General features: G+C 32.4%; 1 long non-coding RNA gene across 1 annotated transcript; it reads left to right on the top strand.

The window, feature by feature from the left end:
- The first annotated feature begins 102 nt into the window (after positions 1 to 102).
- LOC145726244 (uncharacterized) lies at positions 103 to 1,152 on the top strand. Its single transcript, XR_014177543.1, has 2 exons — positions 103 to 518; positions 575 to 1,152. It is a non-coding gene; the product is annotated as an uncharacterized LOC145726244 (long non-coding RNA).
- The last annotated feature ends 12,351 nt before the right edge of the window (positions 1,153 to 13,503 follow it).

Raw genomic sequence — 13,503 nt, 5'->3', positions numbered from 1 at the left:
TTTTGTCATTCTTCCAACCAAAGTATCATTTGAAGTAGAAGAAACTTGGTCGAATTTACTGCCAGAATGATCAAACGAACAATATGTTATGTAAAGTATACCAGGTGTCCAAGAGCACCCTGGACATAGGAGATTAACATGGGAAAATGGTTTTGAATTTTTTGCGCCTGTACGGTTCAATTAATGGAAAAACGCTTTAGATAAAAGTTGTAGAGCACATTTTCGGCTATCAACTCGTAATTTTTTCAATACCGTAGATTTGACCATTAAGACAAAAAACGGATCTAAAATTCGGAAATTTTAAATCTCCCGCCAAGCGGTCGTTAAGGAAAGTTTATATCCGGCCGTGCTACCAACCTTTCAAAATCATAACAAATCGCTGTCAGTCATTCTGTAATCAAAACATTCAAAACACGTTTATTTAGTAATAATTTTGAGTTACTACCCACATACTGCGAAGAAAATACAAGTAAATCGTGATAAAAACACTTTATCAGTAGCCACAGCCCAAAAATCTGGTAAGTTGCATTCATAACCTCATTCAATGTCTCTATTAAACTTATTTACTTTGTAGCAAAATTCTTAAAGAAAACACTGGTTTTGCTTGCAAATATTTAATGAGGATGACCGAATCACCTATCTCAAGCCTCTTCATAACTACCAAACGATTTAAAGTGATGAAAACAGTGGACAATGAAGATCTTTGAAGATAAGTTTCCTACTGTACAGGGACAACAACAAAGGGGCCAAATACTTCCTTCAAAAGTGGTGTGATTTAGTTTCAATGTGCTTAACCTCATGGACTATCATCAGCGAGGGTCTTCACCAGTGTTGCAACTAAAACTTAAAATGATTCAGTGTTGATATCTGACTTAAATCTCAAAATTTGATGTGCCTGTGAAATGTGAATAATCTTAAACTGGCTATAAAACCTCTGAGAAACCCCTTCTAAGAAGAGAATATGGACTTACACAGTCAAATTATCAGTCAGGTGACAAAACTTTTTGTATATGGGTAGGTATTGTCGAAAAACCAACTTTTCAATTGAGCTATCTACATGAGCTGTTCTATTCTAGGTTTAGGTATTAACATTATAATTGTGTTCTTTTTTCCACACACTCAATTGTTCCAAATAAAACTTTGTACACTGAACGTTTGTATTAATTATTTATTCACAGTTCAAGGTACAGTATACATTTTCTTCAAGTGAAAAACTTAGGTACAATAGGTGACAAAGAAAACTGGTCTTACCACATAAACAGTGATTGTTCCACAGATTGAGTGTGAGTGGGTGAACCTTTCACCATACAAGCTATGCTAAAAACAACTTTGTCTTACTAACCTAATGTTTGTTTGGATAATAGTGGAGTTCCAAATTCGCAAAGGTAGGTGGTGAAATGTAGTGATTGAAAGTCTCTAAAGAGAAACAATTTGCTTCTAATTCAATACACCATGTCACAGGACATACCTTTACTAATCAAATGTGAACTCGAGTTACACATTACTTGCAAATAAACTATGTTTGATTAGTAGACATTTTACAAGTATCCTTGTAGGTGAATGATGTTCAAGTTAACTAATGGAGATAATTAAATATCAGTACTTACCTTACCCTGAAGAGATGGGAAAAAACATTGACAATCAGTTATGAAAAATGCCTTTTTATTAACATCATACAATGTAAAACCACTTAAACACTATGGTGTGTTGATAACACTACAAAACAGAAGGATACAATAAAACTATCAGTCACTAAATTGCACCACTTTTGAGGGAAGTATTTACCCTCTTTTGGTCCCTGTATAGTAAAGCAACTGATCTTCAAACATCTGCAGGCCTTCCTAGTCCATTGTTTTTATCACTTTAAATCGTTTGGTAGTGTTACAAAGAGGCTTGAGATAGGTGATTCGGTCATCCTCATTAAATATTTGCAAGCAAAACCAGTGTTTTCTTAAAGAATTTTACTACAAAGTAACTAAGTTTAGTACAGACATTGAATGAGGTTATGAACGCAACTTACCAGATTTTTGGACTGTGGCTCCTGATAAAGTGTTTTTATCATGATTTATTTGTATTTTCTTCGCAGTATATGGGTAGTAACTCAAAATTATTACTAAATAAACTTGTTTTGAATGTTTTGATTACAGAATGACTGACAACGATTTGTTATGATTTTGAAAGGTTGGTAGCACGACCGGATATAAACTTTCCTTAACGACCGCTTGGCGGGAGATTTAAAATTTCCGAATTTCAGATCCATTTTTCGTCTTAATGGTCAAATCTACGGTATTGAAAAAATTACAAGTAGATAGCTGAAAATGTGCTCTACAACTTTTATCTAAAGCGTTTTTCCATTAAATGAACCGTACAGGCGCAAAAAAATCAAAACCGTTTTCCCATGTTAATCTCCTATGTCCAGGGTGCTCTTGGACACCTGGTATATCGCCTGTTCCCTGATGATTTGTATTATGGTATTTTGTGTTTCGCAGTCATTTTTTCTTAACCATATTTATATCAAATCGTAATTTTTTTATTCAAAAAATTCTAATCAATTAAAAGTTACTTATGCCATTGAGCCAAGGTATAATACATACTCAGCTTCTTTTACCTATGATCTCACAAAATGACATACATTTTTAACTAATTTTATTTAGTTTTATTTGTATTATGAATATTGTTAATCAGTTCAAAGCAGACTAATTTGTGAGTTGGATGATCAAGTAGCAATTTGGCAAATTTGCTATTTTTCACTAATCTTACTTAAATATAAAATAACATTTACCGTTGTTTTTCTCATTTGGTACTACTGAACGTTGATTTTTCTAATCAAAACAAAACAATAAATGTGTTTGAAACTAATAAAGTTTGGTTAACTTTGTGTTTTAAAGATTAAAAACCGGTGGTCACATTTAAATTTTAATAATCATTATAAACCCGTCCAAATTTGCTGTAACTTTTACAGTTTATTGGTTCGAAACAACCACAACACTGTTATGGTAACGACATGGTTTAGGCTTTAGCCATAATAATAATCTAAGAAGTACAACTTTTTATAAACTGCTTTAAAATTGGAAGATTACAAGTCGAGATGTAATTGAAACGAAAAATAAAACAACGACAAACTGGAAATACCCAACGCTCGTTCGTTATGGAGACATTTTTGCAGAAAGAGATCCGTGCATATGTGTTTAACGAGTAAAATGGAGTTGCTACCATTGGCGGAGTGTTTTTCTTAGTTGCATTATTGGCAACCTTGCTTAAATGTCATTATTTAACGTTTAGCTGTTATTAGCGAAATAGTCAGTCAAAGCAGCAAGCCAAAAAGTAAATTTTCAAGTGGCAGCTGAAGTGAAGTGTATTGCGTTGCATTGCACGACGCCTCTGGTAATTCTCCTTATTCTTTATTAAATCGCATAAAAATGCAAAAATATAAAAATCCAATGCAAAAAGACTTATTTTATTTTTATCATATCCGGGGATATGGCGAAATAAATTTCAAAGGATTTGCTTTTATATTTGTTCGGCGATGCACCGTGCGCGCGTACCGTATACCTTTTAAAAATATAACTCTCAAATGCTAATATTTTATTTTTATACGTTTTGTTTCGACCAATAAAAGCAACAAAAAAACCCGCGTCCCCCATTACCTCTGGAAAGACATAAATAAATACTAGTAAATTATCTTTTATTCCTGGTTTGGTTATTTCGAGTGGAAATTCGTACTACGATAAAACATTCAGGACCATTTTCCTCAATATGCTAACTGAATAAAATCTAGTTTAGTATTTAGTATAGTGGAATACAATAATTAATTATCTGAAAACGTCACATAACCGAGCTGGCATAATCCACTTGAAAGTCTTAAATCCTCAATGTCTGTATTTCGTTTAGGAATAGAACGGGTTTTCACAATCCCTTTATCAATTTGGATGGATTTAGCCTAGATCTGGGTTCAATTAATCTAAACTAAAAGGATGCGGGTGCCGATTTTTAACCACTGAAAAGTGAATTCACGTACCTGTGTGTGGCCGTCATAAATCATATTTTATGGCACCCAATGAGTTTCACGCACACTGAGAAAAGACACCAGGAATTGAAACTATAAATTTATGTAGGTAATGTTGATTTTAATGCTTTCGGTTGTAGCCAAGATCAACTAGTTTGAATTAAGCATCCATTTGGTTATTCACAAATTAGGTGGTCATAAAAGATTATTGTCTTGTTGATGTGTCTATGTTCTGACCCTGACCACAAAACGACTTTATTGTTATTGTAAATATTACTAATATAGTCTTGGTTTATTATTTGTTACATTAACCTTCAAAATAATGTTCAATGTGTTTGTCAGCTAAAATTAGCAATCTCTTTTGTTTTATTTTTAACTCTGAAATCTTTACTTAGCTTAGACAATAATGCGTTGCTTTATTCTTACTTTCTATAAATATAATAATTTTTCCTCTCAAAACAACCACATCTTTAATAAGTACAAACTGCAATTATTATACAGTCCCCACATTATGCGCCAACTTCTTACACAACAACTAACACCCAATTTTCCAATAATCGTCATTTATTTGATTTCTTTCAATCCTAGAAATCAAACAAATGCTTGCCAGCTGGTACATGTAACATACAGTGTCCCGTCACGCGGCTGTTCCTCGGAAAATATACGTAGTATGGCTACAAGAATTTTTTTTATTAGTAAATGTCGCCAAGGGAAAATGCTGGAAATAATTGTCAGCTTTCTAAATCCACCGCTAGGGGGCGTTTCGATACCTACTACTAAAATAAAAAAGGTCCAAAAACTCTGAAAATTTAAATGGAAAGGTATAGTAAAAATCTCATAAAAGTATCCCCTATTCTCTACGAAGAAATTTCCTATTAGTAGTAAGTGGTGGGAGTAGTCCAAAGTTTGCTTTGAAAGAAATGAAATATCTCGAAAACGGCTAATCGTAAAGACTTTATTTTTGCGGCATTTTAAAGAGCATTTTCTGTCCTGTAGAGTGTCCCAAAACAATGTTTCATTTAGTTTTCGGTCTTTTCGATAGAGAACGTTTTGACAAAAATTGCACTTTTATCTTAGGTATCTTGAAAAAATCAAATGCAATGGTATAGCTTCCTGTTACATATTCCATAAGCAATCAGATTATCTATTGATTGAGATACTATTGATTGACCTGTGAAATCAGTCACGTGATCGTAAAGTATAGTTTGACCTGTAAAAGATTGCTAAATCAAATTTAGACCGTTGTGAAACTTAGACCGTCTGAAATTGTAATATACACGTCACGTGACGTTGATAATGAAGTTCTGAGCTTGCAACATCGTAAAGGCTATTGGCACCTGTCAAAATCAGTCACGTGACTTTCAGAATGTAGTTTTAACGGTGAAAATTTGGTATAAATTAAATTTAGACAGTTGCAAATGTTGAACATTGTAAGAGACAGGTCACGTGACTTTGATAATCCAATTTTCCAGTTTGAAACACTGTAAAGACCAGTTGGCACCTGTCAAAACAGTCACAAAATTAAATTCAAATTTAGGCAGTGAAATTGGATTTTTTGTTTTAGGTTTTCTGTCTTTTTGTCGCGCATGCAATTATCAGTTACATGGTTTTTCTACGGCCAGTTTTAGTTTTACCACACCTGTATATAAACCAAAAAAAAAGAAATCTAAATAAATCAATAGGTTTGTCAATACCGTTTCTAGTACGATTCATTTCTGTATTCTGATTAATTTATAATGTTTTTATTATTATTTTTTAATTACATTTGCATGATTGTTTATTTATATGTTTTAGTTAATTTTTAGCTCCAATTAAGAATGGTTCCATATAAAACCTTACTTAACATATTACAAGCCTAACCGTTGTATGCAGGGTGTTCGGAGCTCCGTTTGGAGATATAGGTTAGAAGACAGATGGTAGCGTTGACACTTATTACAAAAGAGTATATTACGTAACTAGTGCTGTAAGAACCATTTTACAAAAATTCCTTAGACAAACTTAGAATATAAATGGAACATGTAATTTAATAACAATAATAATCTAAATGTTGAGATTATTTGTAATTTTTTTCTTCCTGACCACAATAACATTTTTTCTTTAGTGTGGTTTGTATTAATATTTGGTTGTGGTTGAAGCTGAACAAATTATAAAGCTAAACCCATTTCAAAACAAAAAAAAATCCTGAAAGCTAATTTAAAGAAATTTTAATCCTGCATCGTGCTCTGCCTACACACCATCCAACCCCAAAACCTAGGATTTACTCTATTCTATAAATCAAATAAGAGACCGGGTGTGTATGCAAAATGCAAAATTGTTGTCCCGGACAGCGATATTCACGCCTCGTACAAGAGCTGAATGTTAATATTTACTTTTATATCGCACATTACATTTATATTGTTATTATAACGTATATTCAGTGTGTTCTTTCAATTCCCTTTCATATTATTTTTAGGAAAATGTTCGTGCATTTTTTCCAAAAATTGTTCTTAACTTGCTTATTTTACAGTTGACGACCAAAAGTGATTGAAATTAAAAAATAGCTCAGATCGTAAGCTTTCCAAAAATATGCCCATTTAAGATAATCAGTGGCACCGTTTGGCCGCTAGAGGGCGTCAAAGTCAAGCTTCACAAACCTTTAAATTGATTTAACCACGTTTGCTTTTAACACAGTTTTTGAGATAATTCCCGGAAACTAAAAATTGTTTTTCACTTTTTTGAAACACCCTGTACTCAGCCGCTAATCTGAAACACCTTGTATCACCTTGACATTAATTTTTCCTTAACTGTCACGGTTTTGGGAATGACCTGGAAATGATGTCAATTTTGACGGTTTTCAATGTGTGGCACCCTTAGGCTCAGTTGTACAATCACAGTTCAAAGACCGGTTCAGTTGAACTGCGACTGATAGTTGAACTTTCCCATATAAAATTCATTGCTGTTAAAGTGACGTTTCTGACTTGAACCAGGTTTAATGATTGAAACACGGTAGTACAACTGGGACTAAAAAAATTACACTTTTACAAATGACAGTTTACGTCATTTTTGTATCATTAACCTGAAGGAATTTAGGCAGTGGAAGTTTATTTTAAAAATTCCAAAATTTGTTCTAAATCAATTCAAAGGTACCACCTTTTAAAGTTGTTGACAATTTATGTTTATGTTTAATTTTCGAAGACAGCTGATTATCAACATAGGATATGCTATACAAAAAATATCCAGAAATTTACGTAGAATCCATAAATGCAACAAAAAATGGGGGTGAAATGTCAACTGGAAAGTTGTATTTAAATTTTGGGACTATGTATATCTAATTTTTATCTCAAAAGGGTGAAAAGTGTTTGATTTCTGTAGAGATATTAGGTAGGAACTTTATCTCGAGACAGAAATTAAACTTTCCACCGTGGTTTGTATACTATTTTATTTTCAACCATTTATCATAATTTTATCAAACTTTTAATAAATCATAACATACGTGTCCGAGAATTTTTGTAAAACATAATTCCCTAAATTTTTGTCTTATACTTTATGGACACACCGTATAAAATCGGTAGCCATGTCTTTGGTTTAATTGAAAACGGCCTTAATGAATCAATCAAAGGAATTAAGCCGGATTCAGCGGGACCATTTGAAGATGTTCGATTAAAAATACAGTAGTTCGATAATTATCATCACCTCGGCGAGTCCGTGACTTTCAATAAAAACATTTATTCTGCCCCGTACAATGCACAGGATGTTCATTATGCTGATGCGTTGTGCCTTTGGGCTACCTGAATCGGAATTTATGATGGGCCCAATCATTTATTAAGATTAACTTCGGTTTGTGTATCGTTGGGACGCGACGCGGATTTCTTCGATATTTACAGAGACGGATTTTTTAATCGTCCCACATCCAGATGTTCTTAAAAAAAGTGTACAACACTCCACTACTTGTCCCATTTCTGGACATTGTTACATATTTATTTTTAGAGGCATTTAGGTAACGTTCAATGATTTTTTGCACTAAATGGAAAACCCACAATACGGTTCTGCGTTTCGATTTCTTAAGCATAAACTGAGTGTTCGATCCACGGTGAAAGAAAAGAAAAAAATCGAAAGTATAAGAAAGGCGTCTTGAATAAAAGAATATAAAGACGGCCGGATTTTTTTAAACTAATAATTGTTATTTATGACCTTATGGACCCGTCTTTAAGCCCGTAAATATGGAATTTATGGCACTATTGATAATGGAATTTAAAGCTTACTTTTAATACCATATGGTCCTGTCAAAACAAGCGCCAAATCTGCTCGTTGGGGTCAGTTATTTTTTCCTAGTAAAAAGCGTAGGGCAAAAACGAATATAGTGGACATTTTTAAGCATTTGAAAAACTTGACCTATTTATTTCAAACTGTGGAGTAAATTGAATAGTACCTACATCGAAAAAGTGATTAATATACGAATGAGATAAATCTGCTATCCGTTTTTTAATTCGTCTTCTTGTGTGATAAATTTGTGTAGCAAAATTAAAATAATAGTAACAAATTTCTACTATGCGATGTCAAATATGTATATCGAAATTAATGCCTGCTTTATACCTCCCATTTAAGAATTAAATTAAATTTAAATTTCCACTAAAATTAATATTTAAACTAAGAAATCTGGTTTAGGTTTATACTACAAATTAATAATTAGAAAAATAATTGACTGTTTTGACTTACTGAACGTTCGACGTTGATGTTTGACGTTGACGTTTCTATTGTCATCGTCATTACGCGGGTTTTGTGGATAAAGAAAATTTTTATTAAAATAATTTAAAAAATTTGTTCTTAAACCACTTTTTCGGTAAAAAATCCAATTATGGAAATAGACGATTCAAGTCTATTAGACTACGTATCGCAATAGAAGACAGCAATTTACATCATGAGTGATGACAAGTATGACAGTGATAGTTCCGAAAGTCAACGAATTTAAACGAATTAATCCGAACTTTAATAAAGTTGGTTTAACTTTAATTTAAAATTAATTTTAGTTTAGAGTAAATTGAAAGTATAAATGGGCTCGCTTGTAAGTTCACTTTCAGCTTTGATAAATTAATTTTAGTTTAAATGAAAGTTTAGTTTAATTGTTAATTGAGAGGTATAAAGCAGGCATAAAACTAAAGTCTGTCAAAGATAACGTTTCAGTGACGTCTTATTATATGATTGACACTACATTACTTTCTATTTACATTAATTATACAACCACGAATGTAAGACTGGATAGTTAATATGTTTATGAGCAGCATGTATTTTTATGTATATTGTAATGTAATGATAGGTGTTGATGGTGACAGATGTACTACGACCTGATTAGATCTATTGTACCCCATTTTCTTCTGCTATCTCAAGGTTTCCTTGTTCATAGCAGCCCCTCAAGATTTAGTACCCTTTCAGGAATTTCAGGATCTTGAGTGGGTCTGTTTGAGGTATTTCTTCCACAGCCAGCTGGTGTAATTCTAGTGTGTTTAATCTTCTGTGGTGTACAGCATAACACTCCAGCAAGTGTGGTGGGGTGTTTCTGGTTCTTCTCCGCAGAACCTGCAGGTACTGTCCTCTTCTAGACCTAGCTTCCTTAGGTGTTCTCTGAGTCGACAATGACCCGTTAGAAATCCTGTTAATGCTTTGAGACTAATTTTGCTGAAGTTAAGATCAACGATAGAACAAAGTTCATTATCTCATTAGTTTTGAAAAATACAAAAAAAAAATGTTAAATACAAAAGTTTTAGAGAATATTAAGATGCATAGTTTAAAATTACTTTTGGATATACAGCGTGCTCAATTTTTTAAAACATGCTTTGTCTAATTACACTTGAGAAATCTTCGCCTTTTTTAAATGGAACACCCTGTGCATATTTTTTCTTCTGACAGCTTTTAGGAAACACTTTAACTTTTATTAAATATGTCATATATCTAATATTAATAGTCTGCGATTTATTTATACTTTTTTAGCAGCAATAGGGCGTGTAACATTTTAGTAGCACATTATAGTTTTAATTTCTCGGTTTGGACCAAAAACAGGATTTGTATTATTATTTTTATATTTAAGTTCTTATCATACAGAAGATGTTACTGATGATATTGTTATTATTATGATTTTACTTATTTATAGAAATTTAGTTTGTAGTAAAATCGATATTAGTTGAATTTTTACTAAAAGGCATGTTTAACTTGCAGTTTTAATTGTTTTTCAATTTATTTGATTGCTTTTTATAGTGGTCATGGAAATAATTTAATTTAATTTTTTTGAGAGAAACATTTTTAAATATAATATACAGGGTGATTGTTTATATTTTACTTAATAGCTAACTATGTCAATCTTAGCCCTGCATTTTGTCCCTGTCTCCTAGTCAATGTCTAAGTTGTTTTTTAGTTGGCCACTTGGTATTTTGATGAATTAACTAGAATCTAATTGTTGTAACAATTAATTGACATCCTTCATTCAAATCACATATCACTTAGCATGTTAGCATGGTAGTTGCCGTTATAAAGTAAGTGTTAATTAAATATACTATATGCTATAATAAATTAAAGCAATGATCAAATTTCTTAAAATGATTTGATTTTTGAAATCAAGTCAATGTTTTACTTCATAAATATTGCATCATACCCAAAATAATCATACCTATTTGATCGTGTGATCAATTAAATTTTTTCTTCATGTTTCTCGTATTTCTAAAATTAAATTACTTACTATTTTTATGATGATGATAGTTGTTGATTGTGAAAATTTTAATGTAATGTATAAATGGAAATAATCTGATAGGTACAAAAGTTGGGTTATGTTACTCAAGTTGGCTCCTAGATTTAATAGCATATATTATGGGTAATTTTTACTTTATGTCAAAAAAAATCAAATTTAATTAGTGAAGTTCTTAAAAATTCTTCAAAAAAAAGTTCAGTAGACTTAGAACATATTTAAAAAATCTGAGAATCATAATATTACATCTTTAATGAAAATGGACTTTGCTTTTGATTTATGTATTGCTATTCTCAATTTGTAGTTTATTTTCATTGATGTGAAAAAGACGCCCTTGAGAGAGAAAAAGACAGAGACAGCAACAGTATTCGTGATATATGAGGTAATTTTTTAACGTTTATGTCGCTATTAGCCCTTTTCTACAGGTAAGTTATGTTTAATGTTTCTTCGGGCTAACGAGCAACAGTAGCGCGAAATATAGCCGAATGCAAACTAGATCCACTTTCGTTATGGCGGCGCTCATTTGAGCAAAAAATGTATAAATAAAAACCGCCCCGCAAATGGGTAATTAGCCGTTATAGAACGGAATTACCAAGGTGCATTTCCGGCTCGAAGGACCACACGAATTTTTATAGTTGCGGCTAGGCGTAGCTGAAATTCTCTTGTATATTAAACCGTTCCCGGGTAACCGTAACGTCGGCAAACACGAATTAAAATTTTAATAATCCCGAAATCCGTCTTCCAAATATTAATTTTGAATTCCGAATTTCAAAGTATTCTGCATCAAGAGTATAAGAGACAATTGCGCTTCGGGCGTTCCGGATAACAAATATCAAATACACAAGTTCGGTCGCGAGATATGGATTCCGTATTTCTCCGAAAGTAGTTATATTTCCTAAGTTTGTATCAGGCAAACTTTATATTGCCGTCTGGATAGGCAACTTCAAAAGATGGAAATGTGAATTTTCCTGCCATCGTTTATTCCTTTTTGCCTCTGACAAATAATCATTACGAATGTTTTATATGACGCAACACAGTATTGCATCACAAAAATTAATAAAATGGATTCTAGACAAGTAGTGATATACGTAGGTGTGCATTGTACTAATTCAAAAACCAGACAAACAATTGCCTTGGAAATGACAAATTCACGAAACCGGGACTGGATCCGGCACAAAACAATAATTAAACGTTTTTTATTGCTTAATTTTCTTGTTCAACTGCCATCAAACATTTTCGAGATGGCTTAACGCTGATTGTGCAAACCAGGCCTGGTAAAATCCTATCGAAACAAAAGGATATTATTTTTAACAATTAACTGTATTTCTTCAAGTTTAACAGCCTTTAATTATTTAAGTTGGACGACTCCCAGTTAACTAGTCTTAACTGGAAACTAAAATATTAAATTTTTGCGTATACTTTCTTTTAAACTGAAAAATTTTAAGCAAAAATCATCACTAAAAGATTAACATGAAAATTCACTTATAAAGGCTACTTTGATAAACAAAATTTGGACCAAATCACTACATGAGCAGTTGACTAGTACCCAACAAAATCTAGCACCTACTTATCTGTTTCAGTACTGCCTACGCCAACCGGGCAATCTCACAAACTTAATCAGTTAATTTTATTTAAATTGTGTGAGCGAACGGACGAATAAGCAAATAAAATGCCCGTTTTCCTCGTTTTTCTGCGCTTCCAAATGCCACAAGTTAAAAAAAAAGTCGTTTCCAAGCGTATCCGCACACGAAAAGTCTCATTGTACCATGCCACCATCCATCTTGGTTGTACTGTTAGATACTGAAAAATATTGTTTTCCACAACTATATCGGTACGATCTTTTAATAATGTGGTTTTAGATTTGTTCGAAGTAGTACCGGCTTTATTTATACACGGTTGCCAGTTTTTGTTAAAGTAAATTTAGTGACATCTGAATTTTTCTCTACAAGTATTTTAGAGGAAGTGATTTACCTATAGAGGTTATAAAGTTTTATTATGAACTTATTCATGTTGAAGATGCACAGAATTATGAATAATAAACATTTGACTTTTTAAGTTTGTCACTTCTGAACATTTTTCAGTTTGTCTGCTAAACTAATACATTCAAACTGATTCAATTAGTAGATTTATAATACAACAAAGGGAGTCCCAATTTCGACTGTAAGCATGGGAGATCTTTGAACTTATTAGATATACAGGGTGGATTTAATTAAGTTTCAAAGATATTAAAAATGATTATTTCCTTCCTATCAATTTTGACCAATCGCTATCAAGAATTAGTATAACAAATGTAAATTTTCTCGTCTTCGACTCGGATGAGTTTTAAAACCACTCTCGCTCATGCTATTTGTTAAAACAAATTACTTAGAAACTCGTTTTTCCGGAAAAATTAAATGCACTAGGGATATTACCCCCGAAAAATTCTTCTTCTTCTTGAAATAGGCTTTCTGCCTGTTTTTCCAGATAATGTCTTTCAAACATCCGGCTATTCTAGAGGCCTTATCTATTTGATTCTTTACCTCAGATCTCCTGTCTTGATGGGCGGTTATTTCTACTCCTAAGTATCTGAAAGACATCACCTGTTCTACTATTTCGTCGTTAACAGCTAGGTTCTTTTGCTACAACTACTGATTTTGTCTTGTTTATAGCAATCGACATATTGTAGCGTTTCGCTGTCAGGTAGAATTGATTCTCTGCAGCTCATCTTCGTTTTCTGATATAATTACTGCGTCATCCGCATAGCACAGTTTTTAACGTTTTTATTATTTCGTTCATGGTTAGGTTA

This window comes from Ips typographus, linkage group LG3 (assembly GCF_016097725.1).
Source record: "Ips typographus isolate SLU linkage group LG3, UJ_Ityp_2.0, whole genome shotgun sequence".
Classification (NCBI taxonomy): Eukaryota; Metazoa; Arthropoda; class Insecta; order Coleoptera; family Curculionidae; genus Ips; species Ips typographus.
Note: the sequence above shows the minus strand (reverse complement) of the source record. Positions and strands in the feature narration are given on the sequence as shown.